Source organism: Oncorhynchus mykiss, chromosome 1 (assembly GCF_013265735.2).
Source record: "Oncorhynchus mykiss isolate Arlee chromosome 1, USDA_OmykA_1.1, whole genome shotgun sequence".
NCBI lineage: Eukaryota > Metazoa > Chordata > Actinopteri > Salmoniformes > Salmonidae > Oncorhynchus > Oncorhynchus mykiss.
The window spans coordinates 69,420,789-69,435,636 of NC_048565.1; the positions used below are offsets into that span (position 1 = coordinate 69,420,789).

The window sequence follows — 14,848 nt, forward strand, 5'->3', positions numbered from 1 at the left end:
GCACCAAAGTACGTTCATCTCTAGGAGACAGAACGCGTCTCCTTCCTGAGCCGTATGACGGCTGCGTGGTCCCATGGTGTTTATACTTGCGTACTATTGTTTGTACAGATGAACGTGGTACCTTCAGGCATTTGGAAATTGCTCTCAAGGATGAACCAATATTTTTTCTGAGGTCTTGGCTGACTTCTTTTGATTTTCCCATGATGTTAAAGAGGCACTGAGTTTGAAGGTAGGCCTTGAAATACATCCACAGGTACACCTCCAATTGACCCAAGTGATGTCAATTAGCCTATCAGAAGCTTCTAAAGCCATGACACCATTTTCTGGAATTTTCCAAGCTGTTTAAAGGCACAGTCAACTTAGTGTATGTAAACTTCTGACCCACTGGAATTGTGAAACAGTAAATTATAAGCATCACTGAGTTAACAAATCAAAAAGTTACGCCTTAGCCTCCAAGTTACTACAGTTTAAACCTAAATCTTGGACTTAAGCAATTTCGACTAATTGTTACGCTTCAATATAATTATTTTTAAGACTTCCTTCTCCTCCATCTGGTTTCACATAATAAAAAACGCTGTTGAGAAAAAGAAAAGAGGGTTTTAACAAATGTGCTTTAAGTACAGAATGGCCTGCCTAACCCCAAATGAATCAACAGTCTTGGCACAAACTAATAGACCTGAGATCAGGTTACACACACGCACATTCACACTCTTGCAATAAATAAATAAAATAAACTACAAAACCCCCTTTTGGCCATTTACAGTACTAGCAGTTCTGCTGTATTTTGAAGTAAAAGTCGTATCTTTCATAATTCTACATATTATTGTACACTATTTATAGTAAAAAATTACTAAGCAACTTACTGCAAATGGCAGACACTTTGATTGGGCACAGCGGTTTCTTTGCCTCCTGGTCCCAGAATGCATTCAATTTTTTTTCTGTCAACAAAGAGACGATGATTACCTCTCTGGGAAACAGAGCTGTCATGAGCTCAGAAATATCACTTTGATGGTTATTTGCTCAGTCGAGTGATAATGTTCGCATGGAGTTTAACACCTGCCAGTTCCACCAGTAAAACATCAGAAAATAACTCTAATTTAAAGACATTTAAAAAAAGCCAGTTACACATGATTTTGGGCCTTTAGAAGCTGTGGTCAAAATGTGGTCTTTTTACAGTACTGTACTAGTTATCAACAATGTATTCAAACTTTTCAACTTTTTTTGTTGTTGTTATGGACAGAAACTTTGTTTTTTTGCATGATATTAGAATATTTTTTTAAAATTACATCGAAATCAATACAGTATTTTAATATTAGTATTTGCTCTGACTTGCAGTTTGTGTGCACCTGTTCTAAAATACCCTTGCCTTGTTAGTGCAATCATCCCCAGTATGTTTTTAATAGGGGTGTGCCGAGTATTCAGACAAAACCAGTATTGTTACCGATATTAGGACTTTGCAGAACACATGAATAGTTTATTAACATCATTATCCGTGATTGTAAAAAGTTGCTGAAAACAGAATTTCTCGAGTCGACTAACAAACATTGTTTTTGACATTGGCACTTCGTCGCCATTGATGATGGATGTAGTCCTATCCCTCAGCACTAGTGGTAACTATACAACTCGTATCTTTCTTTGTATTCCCTTGTTTAATGTTTTAGTCAACTATGTTAAAGAGGTGTTTCACAATAACATTTTCCTAGGCATTAGCCTTCACCAGAGACAGTTTTTATGTTGGTTGGATCAGTATTTAGTTTAGCTCATCAGCGAATTCTACTTCTCCCTCTCCCAAAGAAACCCCATTTAATGTCAACGTTTATCATAAATACCTTCAAAAGACACCACCAGTGCCTCCAATCACTGCAATAGTCCTTGTAGTTAAAATCTCTATAAGATTACTTTGCTAAAATATTGACCTAGCCTAATATTTCCCAATGATATTGGTCATGGTTTCATTAAAATCCAGGAAGTCATTTTCGATTAATCTGCGCCGGGGCGCGACTTGGGTCAGAGTCAGAACCTACTTACAAATCTTTGAACCAAGAGGAAGAGTATCAACCAGATGACAAACTGAAGAAAACATAAGCTCGAGTAGTTTGATTTTTGTAACATGTTTTAAAGCAAAACAGATTGTTTTGGGGGCAATTAAATGACGAGACAACATTTGTTGCATAAAGTGAGGATAAATACTTCGTTTTTCATACATTCTAGATATAATTGTAAATGTCACATTTTGAAATAAAATGTCAGAAGTCTTAATACTGATCCAAATAACCAAAAAGCTGTCTCTGGTAAAGGCTATTGCCTAGGCAAATGTTCTTATGAGGTTAAAAGTATTTTTCGATGAACCCCCCCTTTAAGTAAGTAAAATTTGAATTATAAAACCATTCTCGTAGTCCTTTCTGCCATGACTCGTTGTTTGCTTGATGTACTTCGTTAGCTAGTTTTAGTAGTTAACGAGAAATAGTTTCGTGACTATGTTTTGCATAATCCTATATGGCGCTCTATTAGTTAAAACACTTCAGACAAATTATCATTGTACTACAATATGCATAAAACATTTATGTTAAATTAAGCAAAATTGCACATGCATACAGTATTTTTCTGCTTGCTGTATTGTTACAATGTTAAAACACCTGCTTTTGTATTCAAATTGTGACTAGTTTGCATTCCCGCTTTCCAGCTCAAGGTTTGAAGTCATTCTACCATGCTGTCTGGGAGGGTTTTGACAGCTATGTCTTGGAGTGCTGCTTTTGGGAGTTGGAGGAAGGGTGTGGATCCACTAGCCCTGATGTCTGGGAACACACAGTATGATTTAATACAGATTCATTCAACCACCTCCTTACAACTTTTAATCATTCCTCAAACTCTCAATCTCTACTCCTCATATTCTGGTCATCATGCTTAAACCAAACACACACACCGTTAGAAACTGTGTTTCCTCTCCTACCATTGTGAGTTTTGGAGATTGGTGTGGATCCACTAGCCATGTTTGGGAACACACAATATGACAGACAGAAAAAGTGGATACAGATTCACTCAACCACCCCCTTCTGTCACGCCCTGACCTTAGAGATTATTTTTATGTCTCTATTTTGGTTTGGTCAGGGCGTGAGCATTCTATGTTTTCTATTTCTGTGTGTTTGGCTGGGTGTGGTTCCCAATCAGAGGCAGCCGTCTATCGTTGTCTCTGATTGAGAACCATACTTAGGTAGCCTTTTTCCACCTGTGTTTTGTGGGTAGTTGTTTTCTGTTTTTGTGTCTGCACCAGACAGAACTGTTTCGTTCGTTCTCTTTGTTATTCAGTGTTCAGTTCTATTATTAAATCATGAACACGTACCACGCTGCACCTTGGTCCTCTTCTTCAAACAGCCGGTACACCTTCCAACTTCTCATCTTTCCTACTCTCAATCTCTACTCCTCATATTCTGGTCATCATGCTTAAACCAAACACTGACACCCTTTGAAGTTTTGTGTCTCATTCGTTCCCTCTTTAGGTTTTTCACCTCCTGGAGCAAACCTGGCAACTCTGAAAATATAGAACATAATGTGCTATCATGACATTTGCATGCAATATTTATTCAACTAATAGATTGGTAGACACTATACAACTGCACCTACTCAGAGATACACCTACAACTGAACCTAATCACAGTATATATGGGTATAAACACAAGGACAAATATTTTGTACAATTTACAAATTTAGACATGAATAGGGGACATATTTTTTAAAGACAAAATCCACCAATTGACACTGTGGTGTTTTTTAGTCTCATTTAGTCTGATTGGAGGTGTTTCAGACATAATTATTAACCACATAATATATATTTGGTGTGTTGAGGAGAAATCTGATTTCAATGACAAAGTTTTATGCTAATATTAGTGATTACTGCATTAAGTAGGTGAGACAGGGTTAAATTAACCTTTAATGCATCAACTTAAATTGCACAACTAACGTTAATGCTACAAAGTGTTAGAAACTTACTTGAGGTGATATACTGGTCATTATGTCCGCCTGATGTTTTTTTTCCAGACTCGGCCCAATTATTTTTCTGTGACACACTCTGGTAGAGTAACATAGCTACAGTCAGAAAATTACAGGTTTTGTGCAAAGATATAATTATCTAGTCAATTTCACAACTAAGCATACCTAGCCAGTGATTAGCATGCTACCTACACATACTAGGGAACCTAAGTGATATAACTAGCTCATTAGCTATCTAACGTTACCTACATTAGTTATTGTTATAGCCAATGTCTTGGCTGTATTACTTTTGTATAACTAAGTTTAACGATTGATAACACTAACCATATCTTGTGTCATTAGCTGGGTACGTTAGCTAGCTAACGTGAGTTAGCTTATCATCCAGAACCATGACATGTCTCTTCCCAGTGAGCTGCAAATTAACAATACATTATTTCACGTTGTCGCACGTCCCATCAAACTCTTCAATATGTTCCACTGGAACAATTTCTGATGTCCCTTCAAAAAAATTCACAAGTGCATACATACATGTTTGGTGATATTTTGCTTGTGCTGCAAAATGCAAACAAAGTAAACCGTTATTTTCTTTGCTCGCGCCTAGTTTTTAAAAAAACTTTCGGCCATGCGCACGACTTAGTTACGTAGAGCTTGGCGCCTTTTATGCTTTGCAGCAACGTTTTTTTTTTTTTTTTACAGCTAGCTACGGAATCAGTTTCATTAGCAGTTGACATGATGCAAGCAGTTTTCAACAACTAGCTATTTTGCTTACCCTTATAAGAAATGCCTTCAGTCTGAGTGATATAAAAATAAAAAAAATGGATGCGTGATGAAAACTTCCCTTTTCCTCGACAGACCAGATCAATCAGGAATATTCAAGTATTATTGTTATAATGCATTAGCTAGGTGTGAGTTCTAGAGAACTAGATGTATTTTTTAATGGAGCTACAACCATATTACTGCTTGGGGTGTTCAATTTATTATGCTATGCTGTTACTGGTATGAATACACTAGCTGTAACGTTATTTCTGCTAGCTAGATACAGTAGCTAGTTTACTTGCTAGGTGGTATATTGTCAGTGTTTGTATTCAGTATCTAGTTTCTAGCTAGCTACTTACAAACCTCAATCAACATGGCTCTGATTATTTAGAGCTTAATGAGGATTTAGTCGTGTGTCAGGTACACACACACACACAGTCAGACATTCAGTTTCTTATCCTCAAATTGAAGTCAGAGTCATGTATTCTAGCTAATATTTTCATTAGATACTGTTCTGTGTTTGTTTTCTCTGATAATTTTTTAGGACCCTCTAACACACACCAATCAACGTGGCTCTGATGATTTAGACCATGATGATGCCCCTGAGATGATTCGTGTCAGGTGCACAAACATGCGCAAACACATACACAGACATTCCGTTTTTAGCCTCACAACTTGTAAAGTCAGTGTTATGTATTCTATCAAATATTTTAGTTAGATAATGTTCTGTGTTTGTTTTCTCCATGTGTTCCTAATTTAGAACCCCCTGACACACCCCAATTAGGACCCTCTAACACACCTCAATTAACCTGACTCTGATGATTTAGACTATGATGATGCCCCTGAGATGGTAAGTGTCAGGTGCATAAACACACACACACGTTTGTTTTTCTATCCTTGTGGGGACTTGAGACCTAAACTTGACCCAAAACGTAACCCTAACTCTTATCCTAACCCTAACCTGAACCCTAACCATAACCTCAATAACCTAAATGTTAAGGCTAAAATGTACCTGGCCCTAATGCCCTAAACTTAACCCGCAATGCCTAAACCTAATAGTAACCCCAATTCTAACAGTATTCCCAATTGTAAGTTTTTCCCTGAACTTAACCACTAAGTCCAAAATCGCAATTGGGGGATTTGGGGATACTCATGGGGATTTGCAAATGTCCCCACGAGGTCCAATTTGTCAGGTTTTTGTACATGTGGGGACATCAGGTACCCACATGTACACATAAATGTGGTACACACACAGACATTCAGTTAATTAGCCTCACCCTTGTGAAGTCAGTGTCCTATCAAATATTTTAGTTAGATAATGTTCTGTGTTGGTTTTCTCCATGTATGGGCGGCAGGTTGCTAGATTGACTGCCCAAGCGGACAAGGTAAAAATCTGTCGTTCTGCCCCTGAACAAGCCACTGATCCTAGGCCGCCATTGTAAATAAGAATTTGGTCTTAACTGACTTGCCTGGTTAAATAAAGGTACCCCCTGACACACCCCAATCAACCTGGCTCTGATGATTTAGACTATGATGATGCCCCTGAGATGGTAAGTGTCAAGTGCACAAACACACACAACTCTCAGGCCTTAGCAATCTGTTCTACCTTTGCAGATTTATTATACGTTTCCTTCTGGCTTAAACAAATGTCTAAATATACCTTGCATCTAACTCTTCAGAACGAAGAAAGGATTTACCCTGGAGCATCAGTAACAAGCATCAGTAACAAATCTAAATATCTCTTCAAAAAGTTTTCTGGTAATCCAGCCCTGACAGCTGTCTCTCATTTATTTTGTGATGAATGCCAAAATTACTTAGGAAAGCAACCCGAAGACGCAAATTGCTCACATTGTGGAACGTCCATCAGAGAAACAACACTTTTCTTTTTGTCAATACCTTTTGAGGGACATTCTGTGAGATACACTGGAGAACCATGGAATATATACAGTGCCTTGCGAAAGTATTCGGCACCCTTGAACTTTGAGACCTTTTGCCACATTTCAGGCTTCAAACATAAAGATATAAAACTGTATTTTTTTTGTGAAGAATCAACAACAAGTGGGACACAATCATGAAGTGGAACGACATTTATTGGATATTTCAAACTTTTTTAACAAATCAAAAACTGAAAAATTGGGCGTGCAAAATTATTCAGCCCCTTTAGTTTCAGTGCAGCAAACTCTCTCCAGAAGTTCAGTGAGGATCTCTGAATGATCCAATGTTGACCTAAATGACTAATGATGATAAATACAATCCACCTGTGTGTAATCAAGTCTCCGTATAAATGCACCTGCACTGTGATAGTCTCAGAGGTCCGTTAAAAGCGCAGAGAGCATCATGAAGAACAAGGAACACACCAGGCAGGTCCGAGATACTGTTGTGAAGAAGTTTAAAGCCGGATTTGGATACAAAAATATTTCCCAAGCTTTAAACATCCCAATGAGCACTGTGCAAGCGATAATATTGAAACGGAAGGAGTATCAGACCACTGCAAATCTACCAAGACCTGGCCGTCCCTCTAAACTTTCAGCTCATACAAGGAGAAGACTGATCAGAGATGCAGCCAAGAGGCCCATGATCACTCTGGATGAACTGCAGAGATCTACAGCTGAGGTGGGATACTCTGTCCATAGGACAACAATCAGTCGTATATTGCACAAATCTGGCCTTTATTGAAGAGTGGCAAGAAGAAAGCCATTTCTTAAAGATATCCATAAAAAGTGTTGTTTAAAGTTTGCCACAAGCCACCTGGGAGACACACCACACATGTGGAAGAAGGTGCTCTGGTCAGATGAAACCAAAATTGAACTTTTTGGCAACAATGCAAAACGTTATGTTTGGCATAAAAGCAACACAGCTCATCACCCTGAACACACCATCTCCACTGTCAAACATGGTGGTGGCAGCATCATGGTTTGGGCCTGCTTTTCTTCAGCAGGGACAGGGAAGATGGTTAAAATTGATGAGAAGATGGATGGAGCCAAATACAGGACCATTCTGGAAGAAAACCTGATGGAGTCTGCAAAAGACCTGAGACTGGGACGGAGATTTGTCTTCCAACAAGACAATGATCCAAAACATAAAGAAAAATCTACAATGGAATGGTTAAAAAATAAACATATCCAGGTGTTAGAATGGCCAAGTCAAAGTCCAGACCTGAATCCAATCGAGAATCTGGAAAGAACTGAAAACTGCTGTTCACAAATGCTCTCCATCCAACCTCACTGAGCTTGAGCTGTTTTGCAAGGAGGAATGGGAAAAAATGTCAGTCTCTCGATGTGCAAAACTGATAGAGACATACCCCAAGCGACTTACAGCTGTAATCGCAGCAAAAGGTGGAGCTACAAAGTATTAACTTAAGGGGGCTGAATAATTCTGCACGCCCAATTTTTCAGTTTTTGATTTGTTAAAAAAGTTTGAAATATCCAATAAATGTTGTTCCACTTCATGATTGTGTCCCACTTGTTGTTGATTCTTCACAAAAAAATACAGTTTTATATCTTTATGTTTGAAGCCTGAAATGTGGCAAAAGGTCGCAAAGTTCAAGGGGGCCGAATACTTTCGCAAGGCACTGTATTTTGAGGAAAACAGTGAAGGAAGAAGAATATGAAATCGAGGATGTCATAGATGGATGGAAAGATGTACCAGACATTACTGAAAGAAAAGAGGCTACCTGCTGCTGATTTAACATTAACCTGGAATTGTGATGAGTACCCATTTTTAACTCCTCAAATTACTCAGTTTGGCCTCTTCAATTTACCATAAATGAACTGCCTTACATACATTGGAAAGAAAATGTGATAGTTGCAGGACTTTGGTTTGACCCAGAAAAACCTAGAATGGACACCTTTTTAAAAACCTTTTATTGATGAATGTTGCGATTTAGCCCAAAACCCCTTACTTTGGGGAGATAACAGTGGGATTCTGAAGAGGACAAAGGTCTTCTCCATGATTTGTTCCTCAGATGCAATTGCCAGGCCAATCCTTCATTACTGTAAGCAATTCATTGGTAAATATGGATGTGACTGGTGCTTGCACCCCGGTAAAGTTGTCCCCAAAGGCAGAGGATATGTAAGATCCTAACCTTACAGTCAACAACTGCAAATTCAAAGATCACACAATCAATTTAAGGATAATGCATTTCACGCTGCTCGCACTGACATTCCGCAAAATGGTGTAAAGGGGTTGTCAACACTGCTTTTGCTTCCATTGTTCAACATTGTGTTTGTTTTTTTGCCTGACTACATGCATTCTGTTCTCCTCGGCATAACTGTTTGAATCCATGGTACATAGGTCGACAAATTGCAGAATTAGACTCTCGACTGCTAAATCTCAAGCCACCAAAGGAAATCACAAGAATACCGCGATCACTGCATATAAGAACATTTTGGAAAGCATCGGTGTGTCGTGCATTTATTCTGTTTTATTCAATCATTGTTCTGCCTGGCATCCTTCCAGTCCCCCCCAAAAAATTCTACTTACATTCAGCATGCATATTTTGCTTCAAGGATGTATTTGACAGTGGGGCCTTAGATGAGCTCACATTTCTTTAGTCCTCTTAGTCAAAAAAATGGAAGAATTATATGGACAAGAAAATGTTTCTTTCAATTGTCATCAGCTAATCTACCTTACTGATAGTGTACTGAACTGAGTGCCTCTCTGGGCAACGTCATCTTTTACATTTAGCATATTTTACAAATGTCTGACTTTTACATTTTTACAATGGAAGTTTGATATCTCTTTTCCATGGAACGCAGTGTGTTCCACAACAAATTTGCCAGCTTTTCCTTCTTTGGCGAGTAATTCCCAAACGTCTTAGTGTTTTAGGATTTCACCCAGAGTCAGAGTTCGGTATATTCCTTTCAAAACTTGCAGACAAAAAACTCTAAACTCTTGGAAAATCTGTACCTCTTCACCTCACAGCTTTTGTAAAACTTGCTGTAGAAGAACTAATTACCGGATCTGTCCCATCCCAGCCTGTGGAGTCATACGGCCGATTCATTTATGAACAGATTGTTTATCACACAACTAACTACAAAATCTCAGAAAAAAAGTAGAATAACTCATTCGTGTTCAAAAATGGATGTTGCGCACAACTGCTGTTCTTTTTCTTTGTTAGACTGAATTGCATTTGTCAAACAAACTGTTTATGTCAACCTATTCCCATTGTTGTGGTTCAACCATATGTATTTTAAGCAGACAGTTTGTTCATCAACCGCAATCTAGGCATCTCATCCAAAAAAATGTGTGAAAGTTGAGAGGTCGAGACAAAAAAAAGCTTTTTCTTTGGAAGATATCAAGTGTAAATGTATTTATGTGGATGGCTAGCTTGTCCCTCTGCCAAACACTTATGAGAGAGATTAGTTATGGGTGTATTTAGAGAGCTGGTTGATGTTATTGAGCTGATTGATGAGAGCTGATTCTCATTTGCAATGGTGACCTGGCCAAGAAAAGCATCAACATAATTTAATTCAGGTCCGTCCAGTGTGAGGATATGTTAGGGAAGTGCCGCTTCAAGTTAAAACGCATGCATTTGGTTTCACTGGAATTGAGCAATAGTTGGAGTCTTGGAGATCACAGAATGTGTGTTGTATGTCATTGAATCGGTGTGATTCTAATAGTATTACTCATTGCTAACTTATCAGGGACATGCATCAGTGATGCAAGGGTCATCGCTTATATATTGTACATGTTTTTTTTAAATTAAAATAAATTAACATGAATATTACTGCTCTGTTTTTACTAAGATGCAAAATGTTTCTAATGGTATTAATGTATTGAAAGTATCCATCCCAAAAATTCACACTACTTTAAAAGTAACCTGGCTATACCCATGTTGGCATATAAAATAAATATTGGTCGACTTTCTTTTTTTGCTAGCAGGAAATGTTTTTTATTTGATAATAGCCTATAGGAATGCTTTCAATAACTTCAGGGGAATATTATAGAAAATAATACAGGAACGCTAATTAAATTCATAAGAATACTTTAGAGATACTGCATAACATTTATGCTACTGAAATCTTATTGGATAGTTTGAAGTTAATATAGGTCAAAAATACATACTATAGAGACTCCTATAATCATTATTTTGTATTTTCATAGCAAAAGAATGTCATAGCATACTAAAATCCAATCAAATTGTATTGGTCACATACACATGGTCAGCAGATGTTAATGCGAGTGTAGCGAAATGCTTGTGCTTCTAGTTCCGACAACGCAGTAATATCTAACAAGTAATCTAACAAATTCACAACGACTACCTTATACACACAAAAGTAAAGGGATGAATAAGAATATATACATATAAATATATGGATGAGCGATGGCCGTGCGGCATAGGCAAGATGCAGTAGATGGTATAGAATACAGTATATACATATGAGATGAGTAGTGTAGGATATGTAAACATTATTAAAGTGGCGTTATTTAAAGTGACGAGTGATACCTTTATCAAGTCCATTTATTAAAGTGGCCAGAGATTTGAGTCTGTATGTTGGTAGCAGCCTCTCTATGTTAGTGATGGCTGTTTAACAGTCTGATGGCCTTGAGATAGAAGCTGTTTTTCAGTCTCTCGGTCCCAGCTTTGATGCACCTGTACTGACCTCGCCTTCTGGATGATAGCGGGGTGAACAGGCAGTGGCTCGGGTGGTTGATGTCCTTGATGATCTTTATGGCCTTCCTGTGACATCGGGTGGTGTAGGTGTCCTGGAGGGCAGGTAGTTTGCCCCCGGTGATGTGTTGTGCAGACCGCACTACCATCTGGAGAGCCTTGCAGTTGAGCATGGTGCAGTTGCCGTACAAGGCGGTGATACAGCCCGACATGATGCTCTCGATTGTGCATCTGTAAAGGTTTGTGAGTGTTTTAGGTGACAAGCTAACTATAGGGTATTAAAAACAACTGTACAGTTTCTTATATGAATGCTAGTGATTTTTCATAAGGGCTAGCCTAGTACTTTAAAAAAGTGTTATTCAATTACATTTGTTAACATAATTGGAAGATCCTCACTAGTTTTATTATATTGTTGCTGTGTCAGATACTCACACCTGTTACATTAACTACATTGTCTCCTCTCTCCGCTTAGCAAGGTTTGATACAGTCTCTGGTCATGACTAACATACCGAGAGGGAATGTCGTCGGGCTGCATTCATAAGCAGCCAAGAGAAAAAATATGTAAGTAGGCTAGAGGTTTTACACTTTCAAAAAGGGAATATCTATACTACTGAAACCCTCTATAGTAGATAGATGTATAATGTAATTTGATAAAATAAAAGCTAGACTTTGTTTGAAACTATAAATGGTTTATTTGTCTTTTTAATGGCATGAAACAAAGCTTGGTGAGGTGTGAAGAAATTGTAGCAACACCATCACTACGAATAACAAACATTGTCTCTTTGAAAAATGTACTTTGCGCTACAGTGTGATACACCTCAATCAAACCTGGTAACCAGAGTTCCAGGGTATGTCAAAGATATACACTCCCGTCTGTATTTATTTGGACAGTGAAGCTAAAACGTTTAATTTGGCTTTATACTCCAGCAATTTTGATTTGAGATCAAATGTCTGTTTTACTGTTTAGAAATGAAAGCACTTCATGTATCTTGTTCCCCCATTTGAAGGTGTCATAAGTATTTGGACAAATTCACTTATAGTGTATTCACTTCTACAATAATGTGGATGCTGCCATGATTACGGATAATTGTAAATAATTATGAGTAAGAAAGAGGCATAAATATCATACCCCTCAAAAAAAAATGTAACCTCTCACCATTACCAAAAATGGGCGCTTCTAATTTTGGGGTAAGGTATGATATTTATGCCTCTTTCTCACTACTCATTATTCACGATTCATTCATGATTTTCTGTGGTCATGTTAGCATCAGCATTTGGTATTTGTTATTTTATTAGGATCCCCCTTAGCTGTTGCAAAAGCAGCAGCTACTCTTCCTGGGGTCCACACAAAACATGAAACATAATACAGAATGGCATAATACAGAACATCAATAGACAAGAACATCTTAACGACGGAACTACATACATAAAAAAGGCACACGTAGCATTAATGTAGAAGTGTTCAGAAACACATTCTATTCGGACTCCAAAATGACAATATATGATGTACCATTCATTTCTGTACAACACAATCCAAAACACAACCAAAACAAATAGCAAATGCATCTAACGAGTTTGTAGAGTCACGTGGTTGTTGTTGTCATTGACTACTATACACTATAAGTGAATTTGCCCAAATACTTACGACACCTTCAACTGAAATATATACATAAAGTGCTTTAATTTCTAAGCGGTAAAACATATATGCATGAAAATACCCTCAAATAAAACATGACATTCTGTACTGTCGCCTCATAAAAAACATTTGATCTCCAATCGAAAATGCTGGAGCGTAGAGCCAAATTAAAAGTTGTGCATTACTGTACAAATAAATAAAGGGGAGTGTAGTTGTCCAGGTATGCAACAATGTCATATGGAAAACCCACCATCTTGCAATGCAAAAGGGTTGTTGTTTTTGTCTTATCCTAGAAATCGGTTTTGATTGAATAGAGCCCTTAGTTTGACTGTGAAAATGAGTTGCTTAACAGGAAATAAATGTAACACTTACCCACCCTCAGTCTTCAGGAGGTGAGGTCACTGTCCGTTGTGCAATCTGTGGGGTAAATTGAGACTCAAGCACGCCAGGCATCTGGGAGAGCTGAGGTATTTTGCTTTATGGCCGCCAGGCATCTGGGAGAGCTGAGGTATTTTGCTTTGTGGCCCAATGATGGAACGATAGTGTAATAATTCATCTGATAGGCATCTGTTAACAGACAACAATACGCTAGTTTCACAATGCTAATATGCCAGTTTTATTTTCGACATGCATCTTTTGATTAGAAAGACATTTGGTCCTGTCTTCATGGTATTTAAATACTGCAGTCCACTGCGTCAACAATGAATAAAATAACATTTTGTCACATGCGCCGAATACAACAGTAGACCTTACCATGAAATGCTTACTTACGAGCCCTTAAGCAACAATGCAGTTTTTAAAAAGTAATTAAAGTGTGCTAAATAAACTAAAGGAAAAATAGTAACACAATTAAATAACAATGAGGCTATATACATGGAATATAACACAGTAATCGAGTGAGAAAAGTAGAAGATCCTTATTTTTGATTAGCAAGAATTGTGAACTACATATCAGTTCAATCACGCTTTCCTTACTATGTTTTAATGTGATCATGAAAATGCAGATTTTGATTGAATAGGCCAGGCAGTCTGCAAAACACCTGATAGCCAAGGCCTTTATTGTTTTACTTTATACTTTTAGAACCTTAATAAATAAGCATTTATAAATTATTTATACGTAGCAGAACTATTTCTTAACACGTATAAGCATTCTAGACCTTACCCTTCATAGGTATTTAAAACAAAACATTTAGAAATATTATAGAAGGTTATTATAAAGTGTTACCAGGATATACATAAATATTACTGTACAAAACGGGAATTGTTTTTCAAATACATTTGAATAAAATGAAAGTTACATAGGAATGAGTTGAGTTACAAAAGGCTACTGAATTATCAAGTGTACCACCCTCCAAGTGTTTGCTTTCTGGGTTGTTTTTCGTATGCCTCATTTAAAATGGATCAAATCCAGTTATTAACCACAAACTCAATATTTTTTATTTATTTAACCATTAGCAAGGCAAGTCAGTAAAGAACACATTTTTATTTACGAGGACAGCCTACCCCGGCCAAACCCTAACAACACTGGGCCAACTGTGCACTACCCTATGGGACTCCCAATCACGGCCGGTTGTGATACAGCCTGGAATCGAACCAGGGTCTGTAGTGACGCCTCTAGCACTGATGCAGTGCCTTAGACCGCTGCATCACTCAGGAGCCTTATCAAGTGACAATAAAGTAGGCCTACTGTAAACAGTAGAAAAAGTATCATTCTCAGGCACAGAGCCACCTGTGCTAACTCAACATTCAAGGGTTAGCATTCTGGTAGGCCATTTTAAGTAAACATGCATTGTTCATTCTTCAACCATCTTAATTAAGGGTTCACTTCACACATACCTACTCTGTTGACATTTCTTA

The 14,848-nt window shown here is 37.7% G+C and overlaps 1 long non-coding RNA gene across 1 annotated transcript; it reads right to left on the bottom strand.

Annotated features, from left to right (window-relative positions):
* Positions 1–278: 278 nt before the first annotated feature.
* LOC118965314 lies at positions 279–11,400 on the bottom strand. Its single transcript, XR_005052655.1, has 3 exons — positions 11,349–11,400; positions 864–938; positions 279–574 (listed from the first exon to the last, which is right to left on the bottom strand). It is a non-coding gene; the product is annotated as an uncharacterized LOC118965314 (long non-coding RNA).
* Between the last annotated feature and the right edge of the window lie 3,448 nt (positions 11,401–14,848).